This window comes from Alosa sapidissima, assembly GCF_018492685.1.
Source record: "Alosa sapidissima isolate fAloSap1 chromosome 19 unlocalized genomic scaffold, fAloSap1.pri SUPER_19_unloc_1, whole genome shotgun sequence".
In the NCBI taxonomy this organism is placed as follows: Eukaryota; Metazoa; Chordata; class Actinopteri; order Clupeiformes; family Clupeidae; genus Alosa; species Alosa sapidissima.
The window spans coordinates 72,104-84,671 of NW_024582117.1; the positions used below are offsets into that span (position 1 = coordinate 72,104).

General features: G+C 39.1%; 1 long non-coding RNA gene across 1 annotated transcript; it reads right to left on the reverse strand.

Moving 5' to 3' along the window:
- Positions 1-3,716: 3,716 nt before the first annotated feature.
- Positions 3,717-11,204, reverse strand: LOC121700825. The gene is made up of 3 exons (XR_006027299.1): positions 9,950-11,204; positions 7,961-8,026; positions 3,717-4,402 (listed from the first exon to the last, which is right to left on the reverse strand). It is a non-coding gene; the product is annotated as an uncharacterized LOC121700825 (long non-coding RNA).
- Between the last annotated feature and the right edge of the window lie 1,364 nt (positions 11,205-12,568).

Here is a 12,568-nt window from a genome sequence, read left to right on the forward strand (position 1 = left end):
CATGAGGAGAACCACGCTGTTGAAATTCAACACGATAAAAGTAGTCCTTTATTTTCCCTATGGGTTCTGCTGGTGACATGATTACATCACGGAGAAAGCAATGCCATCTGTGATCAAACATTCTTGCCGCTGTCACAGGGTTTCGACGTATGAGTCCACATTTGTTAGACCAGTCAAGATCGTCAACAGACGTCTGTTTACCTTCTATTCTTAGAATAGAGTTCAGCATTTCAGGCCATCTCAAATCTGCAGAGCTAAAAGATGCAAAGAACGTGGGTATGGAGAGTTGTCTTATCATGGCAAATAAATCTTTCTGCACTGACATCCAGTATGGAGGTGTGCCACGAATTCCTCGTAAGAACTTGTATCCTTCATCATTGCGCAATATTTTACCCAAGGAGTCTGAGTTCAACAACATGTCGGGTGATGCGTCTTTCAGAGAGGAGTTGCCGCCACCTTTGCGTAACGCCACTGATACATTAGATACAACTTGATGCACCTCTGATATGTATTGTGCGTAAAAAATGAAGTCTGTGTTCTGTGCAAAACGCCCATCTGCATTCAGAATGCGTGTATTCAGGTAACGTGACAGAGTTATTTTGGACTCTCTTTCATCATGAAATGTAGGTCCACCAGATGGATACAAGACAGGGAAACATTTTGCCTCATTGGTTTTATCGGACAGCAACCTCACTGGACTGTTACCTTCGCCTGGTGCCACATTAAGTATATCCTGAAAATTCTGATCAATGATCTCTGAACCCAGATCGACAGGCTGTAATGATGTATCTGACAAAAGCCCATTCTGGTCTTTGATATAAGTTACGTCTTCCTCTGCTTGCTCTTCAGGAACATTTTCATCATCACTGTTATCAGGTGTTTCCTGTTTGGTACTTTCCTCATGTTGGTCAGTGCCATTCAGAGAATTTACCCATTCGTCATTCATAGTCACATCACCGTACCATTTATTGTTTGCCATCAAATACCTCAGTGCATTTCTGACACGATCAGTGTGGACATACATGTACTCGTAATGACCTTTATATGTCAACTTGCGTTTCAGTTTCACTCTTATCATCTTGTCATCACATTCATTCCTTGGGAGTATATTTGTCACATTTGCGTTATTAACAGGAACAGAGACGCAAGGACCATGGCAAGCTCTCTGGCGGCCTCGAGGCAAACACAACAGCTTCATGAAGGGAATGTGAAGTGCAACGAGATGTTGTTCCAAAGAGTTAAGACATTTAAGGACTGCTGGAATATCATGCAAATGCATGTTGTTGGTAACACTCTCTTCGGGAAGTTTTCCTCCGAGTATTTTACGATGACATGTATGGCAAATCCATAATTTACTTGATGGACTATCAGACAAATGGCATTTCTGCTCACATTCAACATTACACACATGTAAATATTGCAATGTTATGCATCTATTGGCCAATGCAGCCACTTCCGCTCCTTTGCTTTCGTAGCAATACCTTTTACACTCAACCACCTGCTTCCTGAAGAGTAAACGATGACAGACTGCGCATACATATTCAGGACCACGGCTGACCTCCTGACGAAAACGATCAATAGCCAAATAAATGTCTCCCTGTTTCTTCTGCCATGTTGAATAATTCTCACGTCTTTTTTGTATTTTATTTACACGGATGTTTTCATTTTCTTGATACCTCCTCTTATTATGTTTTTTAATTTTGTTCTGGAATCCAATATTTTTCTTGTATTTTGTATGACTGTATTCACGGACAAGATTCTGAAATGGCCTGTTTGTCTTATATTTGGCTTTGGAGTAATCACGCACATAAGACTGGAATGGCCTGTTTGTCTTATATTTGGCTTTGGAGTAATCACGCACATATGTCTGAAATGGCCTGTTCGTCTTATATTTGGCTTTGGAGTAATCACGCACATACGTTTGGAATGGCCTGTTCGTCTTATATTTGGCTTTGGAGTAATCACGCACATAAGTCTGGAATGGCCTGTTCGTCTTATATTTGGCTTTGGAGTAATCACGCACATGAGTCTGGAATGGCCTGTTCGTCTTATATTTGGCTTTGGAGTAATCACGCACATAAGTCTGGAATGGCATGTTCGTCTTATATTTGGCTTTGGAGTAATCACGGACAAGAGTCTGGAATGGCCTGTTCGTCTTATATTTGGCTTTGGAGTACTCACGGACAAGAGTCTGAAAGATCTTGTTTGTCTTATATTTGACACTAGAATACTTGCGTACCATTGCTTGAAAGGAGTCACTTTTCCTATATGTCATTTTAGAGTAGTCGCGCAGCAATTTTTGATATTCAGGATCAGAAGTATACTTATTCCGAACATATGCACGCTTTCTCTCTCTATAATCGCTGTCATTGTGATATCGCTGGCGATCTTTCTTTGCCTTCACATTTTCTGATTCATCGTTCAACTTTCTTTTTCGTGTTGACCTCAACTTGTCATCAATCTTTACAGGCTGACATGTTCCTGCGCAACGTCTTGCATCTTTGTGTTGAACACATGGTACAACTTCATAATGACTGCCAGTGTGATTTAAATAGATGCAATTCTCTCTACATGTGTGTGAGTCTGCAGGTCTGTGCATATTCCATCTTCCATCATTGAAAGTAAAGATAGTTGTTTGCAACAAGTCAGCAGCAGCAAAAATATCAATTTCTTTTGCCCACGAACCACAGTAATATATCCTTGATTTAGTGACATAATCTTGCACAGATGTGTATTCATCCCTCAAATATGTTTCAAATTTGGTGCCGTTTCTCTGAAGGTGTTGCACGACAGCCCGTCTTATTTTCAAATGCTTGTCTTCATTGTGGCATATGCTAAAGGCTAGGCTGCGGTAAAAGCAATTCCCATCAGGTTTTATACTTTTTATCTTACAGGGACATCCCATGTCATCAATATCAGTTGTTGCCATTAGGCCTACATCAACATTTCCATTTTGAAGCTCTAAACGTCTGCACAGTGCATCTTGGTCCTGACAAGTTAAAGGTTTAAAAGCATGTTTGGGAACTCTTATATCACTTATAATGACATCATCATTTGCTTGCACATCACACTGTAAAGGTTGAAAAGACTGTTCGTGCGCACCTGCATCAATAAGAATGACATCGTCTGTTGCAATTGTGTTTCGCTTAACACCCTTACTGGGAACTCGTCTCAAAACGTCACTGAAGAGTGGTCTACAAGCATTTGTGTCTGGTATGGTCTGTGAACATTCTGTGTCACTTGTGAAATTAGCTGCAACTGTAGACGACCCACTTACAACTCGTTCACACACTTTAGGTTTACGCTTCACCACATCGCTGTAGAGTGGACGGCAACTTGCAGAGCTCGTTGAACAGCTGGATGAATCGTCCATCTGAGCGTTGTCATTAGTTACTACTGTGACTCCAGTTACCTCAAACCTTGGTGTGCTTATGCCAAAAGATCGTGCAAAGTCGTAAACATATGTGACCAGGGAGTGTATAGAGCTGAAGTATGAAACACAACTTGTCCTCTCACCTTTCTGGTTGACGTTTCTGTTAACGTGTGAATCAACAAACGCAAACCTTGCTCCTGCATTCACTACAGCACATGTGTTGGCACAAATGGTTAACAAACAAGCATCATTGCTAAACAGCGCCCGCTGCAGTGCTACATCAAAAGGCATGGCAACATCACGTAAAGCATCGTCATAGTCATCAACCTGAATAAATCCAGTGTAAGAATCAGCAAAGTTTATTGAGAAATCACAATTCCACACTTCATATTGTCTAGGCAATTCAGACACAGCAATGTAACCCCTTCCTTGGTCTCTTATTTTACCCTGTGCACTCATTGACCTGTAAAGAACAGTTCCCTTAATCAAAACATCATCAAGATCTCGAGTTTCCCAACTCCACACGTTCTTCATCTTGGACTTCAAAACAGCAGTCAAACTGATGGCACCACACTGCTTGTTGCGCACATTTCCAAACCGTGAATCGCCTTGATGAAAGGACCCCATCAGCACAGATCTCTCTGGGAAGTCAACAGATTCAATCAAACAATCATTAGTAGCATTAGAAGTCAAAGTATTTGACAGTGGGTTTGCAGAGTCATGGCACATATTCAGAGAGTCAGCAGTTTGGCTGAGTTTGAGCAGAGTTTCAGCAGAGTTTGGCTGAGTTTGAGCAGTACGTGAACAGTACGGGAGCAGTACGGGAACAAAGTTGGCGTCCGAAGACTGCGGAGCACTGGCCTTTTTTTTACGAGGTAGCGCTGGCAAAACCTCGGCCCTTGCTTTATTTTTACGAGGTAGCGGTGGCAAAACCTCGGCCCTTGCTTTATTTTTACGAGGTAGCGGTGGCAAAACCTCGGTATCTCGGTCCACTGTAGTCTGTCCTGACTCAGCAACATCAGCCGGCATCTACAACAAAACACATTAGTCAGTCACATGTAATGATACCATGGTTGTTTGACCATTCAACTGTTGCAACAAAAACCCAGCGTAATTGACAATGTCTTTCCACTTCTATGAAAACATGCAATCATTCACATTTGTTATGGTATTTAGCAGACACTTTCATCCAAACATATAATTACACTAATTCATGTAAAATTATAATGACTCAAGTAAAGAATACATGTTGATACAACTTTGCTCAAACTTGCTCAATTTTGGAACGCAGTGGTCTAGAAGGAATGTAAGGCGGGATCATATTATTACGATAAGATGGAGCTGATCCAGTAAAAGCCATATATGTCAATGTCAGGGTTTTGAATGTAATTCTGGCTGCAATAGGAAGCCAATGCAGACAACAAGAAGCATGTGTCCTCTTAGGCTGAGAAAGTATCAGACATGCTGCTGCTGCATTCTGAATCATCTCCAAAGCTTTTACAACACATGCAGGGAGGCCAACTAGAACTGACAGTAGTAGTAGTAGTAGTAGTAGTAGTATGTTTAGAAAGAACCATAGCTCACATTTATACAGTATGCCTTTACAAAAGTTCAATCTATAGAGCTAATAAACCACTTTTTCCATTCACCAAAGTTGGACAACTTGGCCATAGAAAACATTTCTACTGTTTGCATGCCAATAACACAGTCATGACACTATCTAAGTGTAAAGCGTTACAAACAGTGCACCATCCTGAGTCCATTCCTAACATAGCTCCTTCTCTGCATCAAGATTACTGTAACACAAGTGTTTATGGTACAAGAGCCATCACATTACAAAGTACAATGCCTATCCTGGTAACAACCACTACATCGATCTTGAGGTCAGGCCAGCATTTTATAAATCATCTGTGAGGAACTGGACAGCCAACAATGACCCTCCTACCACTGACCATGACCAAGCGATATCTGACCATATCAGTGTTGAATAATCTGTCTCTTGAGTCTCTAAATTCTACATAAAAGAATACATCTATGCTATAAAACAACCCATACATAACACATTTTTGATACGGCACTTACATGAACCTGAACTCAACCATCATACTAAAAAGATTTAATATACAATTATGATCCTATTGACAATGAACTCAGACTTGCACTCAACTACCTGACTCTGTACATCTACTAGAGAATTGTTATTCAACATTCATATAATGCATATATCAAACCACCAAGTGTCACTAATAAAAAACAGAAAGCTGAAACATCATGTAATCTGTACTGTACCATCTCAAAAACATTGTGAGGATAAAACTGCAGCATATGTATGTGTATCAAACATCTACTTAGAAGGAAGGAACACACCTCCTACTCTTTCACAAACCTGCATACATGACCTGATATACATGGTTGCACACAGCCTACCTGTTTTCCCTTAAACATTCAAGCAAATGTCAGGGGTGTGATTGGCAAAGGTAAAAAAAAAAAAAAGGAAAATATACGTAGCACGGAGTGACCCCCTCGATGGTTCGAGTACTTTAGTGTACTATAGTGTTGGCTACCATATATATTTACATCACCTACACTTCATAAAATTCATGAGGCAAATCCTATGCAAGGGTGGCACTGGAAAAGGGCCTTAAAGAAAATATATTTGGGGCAAATACTAGGGGGGTCCGGGGGCATGCTCCAACGTAAGAACATTTTGTGTGAAGTGAAATTCAAGAATTGAATTGGAATTTAAGAGCCAGTTTCAATTCAATTCTGGAATTTTGCACAAGCCTGCTCACTGCCACTTGCAACACCTTTGAATGCAATCCGCTGCCCTGTTTACCGGCAATGCTACAGCAGACTTACACTGCCATCTTGTGGCGATAAGTTGTAATACATTTCAGCTGCGTAAATCACGGAAAGCGCAAATGAAGTGGCCATTTCTAAATGGGACCCACTGAAGGCTATGTGGTAACACAGCCAATATATTTTTTTAAATGTGCTTCATAAACATACAATACTGCACTACAAAAACATAAACACCTGAATCATACTTTTCCCTTCACCCAAATAATGAAGGTGAAAGGAAGTTATTAAGCCTTGGCTGTATATATTTAGCTGTATTGGCTGTGGTATCTCTTTTTTTGTGGGATGTCCAATTTATATGTAGAAATGCACATTTGCAAAGGTGACTTAGTATGTTGTCGTAAAAGTGGCTCTCCTTTTGATTTTACACTGCCAATGTGAGGATCACTGCTATAGACCTACACAAGACTAAACCAAATATGGCTAAAATATATAGCCCATCATGATCATTTTGCCAACAGTGACGCAGAACCATATATTTTTTCCATTTATAACATGTTTTGTTTATAACTTAAACCAACATTGAGTTAAAATGTTGACTAAATTATTTACTATACTCCTACTTGATAATATATAGCCTGCCCCCTAACAGTCCTCTGGGCCTACGTACAAAATAGTGAATCATCTGATAGGCCTACTGATATTTTGACGCTGATTGAAGAGGTTGCAACTTGAAGGTTGTTGATATTTCAGTTCCAAAGATAATCAAATTACATCGATTCCTCTCTGCCCAAAGTAACACTGTAGGTCCTACACCACTCCTCCTAAAATAAATGGTAGCGACTGCGCCTTTAAATTGGCAACTTTTTATCCATCAGTACAATGCTACAGTAGGCCATTTCCACTAAATATTCAGCTCAATGTTATGTGCAAGACGTTTACTAAGTATGCCAAAGCTTTGATCTCGCACCATCACCATAAAGTTACGTTTTCTCATGGTGAGATGGCATCCTGAAATATGTTTTAGACAAGGGGCGCAAGGTTCACGGAGGTGAACGGCTGGACAAACGCAAAATGACAAGGTGTTAACTAAACAATGTAGTAGGCCTAAGGTAGACAGGCTTTGAAAACCTGTAAGGTTAGGCTAGTCTGTCACAGCTAACTTCAAGCACAGCTTACACGCGCAGAAGTTAAAATTCAATATCAGCATCACGAGATTCATTATCGGAAAATCCTGACAGCGAACCCGATGCAAAGCCAAAACGAGGGGGGAAAAAAACTTCATACATGATGTCTTTTTAAATTAATTTGTTGACCTTTACCGTTTCATGGCTTCTGCTGAGGAGTGCGCCACACACACTGAACTTGAATCAAGCATTCTTCAGAATGCAGCTGATCAACCCGTCTACTTTCACTTTCAATGAAATCCACTAATAAACGGAATACACTACAAGCGGCGTGACATCCGGAAAGATGTGAAGCACAAAACCAGTCATTGTCAGCGACCTGTTGTAATGATGGCCTGTGTAATGCAGAAATATAGCCTACCTCTTATCAAGACCCCCTCTCCCTCTAAAAAAAAAAAAAAATCATCATATCTGTACGAATTGCGTGGGTCTCATTTTCAAGTCGAAAAAAACGGAATTCCGTTTAAAAAAACGGAAGAATCACACCCCTGAAATGTAAAAACTACTGCAATTGCTAACTGGAAGCAACATTTAAACAGGTTTTCTATCATACACACAATCATAATATATCAGGACAGAATGAAAAGTTGACCAGCCTGACCTTACTGGACCTCAAATCAGCCTGTCTTTTTTTGGCTGCCCTGGAGCGCTTGTTTGGACACGGCATCTGCAAAACACACAGCACACATCAGAAACAGGCAAGTCTGGCATGCTACATTTCCTTAAGCATCTCATAAGTTACACTGTACTAATTTCATCAGTTCTGATAAATAAGCAACAACAATGTACACAATTACATCATAAATATTCTTTAACTTCTTTATACATTCAAAAGTGAAACTATACAACACTTAAAAGCATGAGCAGAGCATACTGAAATCAAAAAATACTTTATGAGACTAATAACCGAGTCTAGCATTTCAGATGTTTTCAACAAATTTCCCAATAAAATCACACATTGACGCACACAATGATTACTGTTTATATAGTCTGCAAACCCAGACCAGATGTTCAAAACATTTTCAATAATTGAAAAACAAGGTGTCGAATCACTGCCAACTAGGTGACGAGTGCAAATTACCATCAACTCACACAGCCTTGAACTGTCGCTGACACCCTGATGGCAATGCCAAAGAGCCAGTGTTGTGTCAAATTAGGCTGCCCATCAAGTTGTGCTATAGCGCAAGTAGGGTTTCAGTAGAAGTACTGTCATTTTTGCTCTCAACGCACATTTCATATATATTTGTTAATCAATATCAAAAACCAAACAAAACAAAACTTCAGGGTTGTTAGTGTATTTCACCTATCTGTTTTGATAAGATGGTGCTGCTCCTAAATCAAAACATTGGATACTGGTGGCTAAAAGCAGCATTTTAGCCTGCATCCTTAAACAGAACAGTGCCATTTTCATAAAATACTATTCATTTGTGCTACAGTATATCTCAACAAAGCAGTATACCTTGACATAACACCAACATCGTTGATAAGGAACATTATATCATAATGTGGATACTGTACATTTAATTACAACAATACTGCTTGTTTTAACAACGTACAATCTTGTTTCTTTAACTCATTGAATGCCAAGCTGTTTTCAGAAGCTTTGTCCTAGAGTGCCAGCAATCTAGACCATTGTTGATGATTTTTGTACAGCCACAGCATATTCTGTGTTATAGCTATGAACACATACAATGGCTTGTTTGAAAGGTGAGACTTTAAGCTCTCAGTGGGTGCAAACCGTGTATTTCTACACACTTCTGTTCCTGAGAACTCACAAGCTAAACAGTGGCTAGTTTTCATCAACATCGCTGTTTTTTTTTCTAGAAATGGAGATATAACGTCCTTCATGAAATATGAAGTGTTGCCTGTAAAGTTTCCGGGAAGTGACCTGGCAAGACTGCCACCTAGTGATAGAAGCACGAAAATGGCCTGGTTTTGAGCCAACGTGCATGCGTCACTGATTCAACCCAAAGAGGCAACCGAGTTATGATAAAATGTCCAGATAAAATGTCCAGATTGTGCGTTTTCATGAGTTTTCGATCGTCATATATTTCAATTTGACATCAGGATTGTTATACCATTAGGCCTACGCACAAGTACCATGAAACGTATGATACAGCTATACCATACTGAGGCATACACTTTGTTGACCTACAGCAAAAGCCATATGAGACAGGAATAAAACTAATGAAAGCAACCCAGCTCTACAACTCTTAAATCCTACTTACTTGCTTTCATATGCATGACACACCACATTCATCCATAACACAAGTAATGGCACACATCACCACTGAAAACTACTTAAAACTACAGCTGGAGTCCCTGCAGTGATTCTCATGACTTTATACTCTGAGACCATCAAAACTATTCTGAATAAAGCAGAGCAGTATACTAGTTTTTTTTCATCCAGGACTGTAAGGCACCTCAGAGTCATACACAATTATAAATATTCCAAATATCAACATGACATATTTATTACTAGTATTGCCGCTTTGCAGTCAGTACAGCAAACAATTTTTTAAATTCCCCTTCAAGTTGTACTGTTTATGTGAATGTATGTGACAAAAGTTATGAAACATTTCATGCTTACCTTCAATATAAAACTTCACTCAAATATCCAGATTCTGGAAAACAGTTTAAAACAAAAATATATATAGATTATTTAAGATACATACTTAGCATTTACAATAATATGTACTTTGAACTTGCAAACGTGTGATGTGGCTTGTAGTCATTCTTAATATACCAATACACTCTCCCAATTTACAGAAAATTGTTAAAGCAGCACTACAGGATTTTGGTGTAAAACCAGCAAATTAGCTACCTAAAAGGTAGAACCTCTTGGCATTGCCACATTCTAGAAGTAGACATTCTATTTGTATTGAGCCAAGGAAAAATCTGTATATTATGCATTCACAATTTACATTTACAAATATAATTCCTATCCCCAGTGAAATCTATTCCCATATCTAAAACCATGGTCTGAACCAAACAAAGACATCTCATAGCAGGAATTGGTGGTCATACAAAAAAGGTTAGGCTTATGAATTTTATAAAACAATTGTATTGTTGTTTAATTTATGAAGTAATTGGTACATTATATAAAGCCATTTGAGATTGGGTAATCCAAAACAGTACGAAATAGGCTACCGTTTGCCACCTAAAAGAGCCAACAGAAAAGAATCATTTAGACGAGTCATGTACAACAGAATGGTTTGTGGCCTTATGTGAGCTTGTGCCCTCCCTTCATAGTTCAAGACTATTTTAGCCATAACCTAACATTACATTCATCCACGATTTTAACCTCACAATCCACCCTGACATTTGAATGCACGCTGTCAAATCAGACCAATTTAACCTAAGCCAACATTGCATCCTGTTTATCATTACTTAAATTACTTATTTGCTAAGAATTGCACATGCTTGCCTGCCTTCACAAACACGTGCCTGACAACGTTAACGTTAGCCTCAATCATCATGGCGTGAAGCATCGTGCCAGCGTTAGCCTATAAAGTAAGCTTAATTCGACGATACAACGTATTTCATAAGATAACGGCCTGTTCTCAACACACTGCCTGCTTAAATCTGATAATAACATTTTAAAGTATTAACGTTACGAATCCACGCTTCCACAATCGCTAACGTTACCTTTCCTGCCTGTCTAACTGTAGAGTTTATCGTTCATGGTGTGATACTAATACGTTAGCAAATCTGAATAAACTAACTATACAGATACATCCGCTAAACATAGTTTCATATTTTCGTTTTTCCGTGTGTTCATTCTGTTATAAATGGCTCAAAGCCAAATATGCAGACATATCAATTACTTTTCTCGACACATTGTATAGACGTCCTACCTCTGATTATCAGTTCGCGAAAAGAAAGACGGTGCGTGGTCGTAGTCGAACTGATGGATGTTACTTGTCATAATAAAAGTCCCTAAACTTTTTCAACATCATCTGTTAATGGAAATCTGACATCAAAATATTCAAAATATAACCAAATGTACAATCCACACAATGGATTAAATGCAATGACTGAAAGTGAACAATTCGGTTGCCACCTAAATAAAACCACCACATTTTACATTAGGCTTCTATTCTTTAGAACATACTGAAGTTAGACTATGGACCCAAAAGAAATGTAGAACATTTTTCACAGGTCACACATTTTATAATACGCCTAATAATGAGGAAAAGAAACATATCAGTCTACATACAACTATACAGTCAGTAAATCTCATGTGTCGAAGATATTTCATGAAACTGAACGTATAATACAAACGATGCAATAGCCTACCAAAGACCTCTGTGCTGCCACTAGCTGGGCACCCATAGCACAACCCCTATCAGTGTCACAGTCAGATAGTAGGCCATTGTTTAAATATTAAACAAAACGGTAAATAATGAATAATTAAAATATACCTTTTCTGTAAACCATTAACAATACCTGAATAATATTATTTTTTCGCACAAACTAAGTGGAAAAGGCGCACAGAACATCCATAAAAATCAAACACAACAGTCTTGATACTTAGCCTACAAGTATACAATCAACCAATCAATCTGATGAAGAGAAAATGTACAATGCATACACAGGACCCATCTTGTTACCCAGGACATAACTCCTTACTGAGTAGGCGTCCTATAAAAGCCTGTCGTCTTCTTCGTGGCCAGTAAGTGGCACCGCGAAGCAAGTTCAACTCCAACCTCAACACATTGGCTCTACGAGCTGTAGAACGCCAAACTGTCAATAAACAAAGAATTCTTTCGTTTTGTCTGGCCAACATGATATCAATCTGATTGCCATCTTGTTTCATGAAATGTAAGCTATACAGCTTGTGACATGTACTCTAGATTTTCGCCTGGACTGTGGTCATAAACCCTGCTGGATTTTCAATCTATATCTCCACCTTTATGCCTACTACCTGTTGTTCTACGGTCCTTAGAGTACATCACCATTGTTCCTAAAGTATAATTATTTCAAACCATTCATGTGCATACTCTTGTTCTCACACCATTTGCATATCTCATTTCCTTCCTGTCCAGAGAAGATATGTGTCAAGATGGGTTTGCAGGACTTTCACCTCGCAGTATAAAAGCACAGGACCTTGTATCTCAGCAACGCTGCCATGCTCTTACCTTGCTGGCAACTGACTGGCTCAGTTAATCGTACCACTCGTTTCTGCACTCCCACTGTATATTCTAAA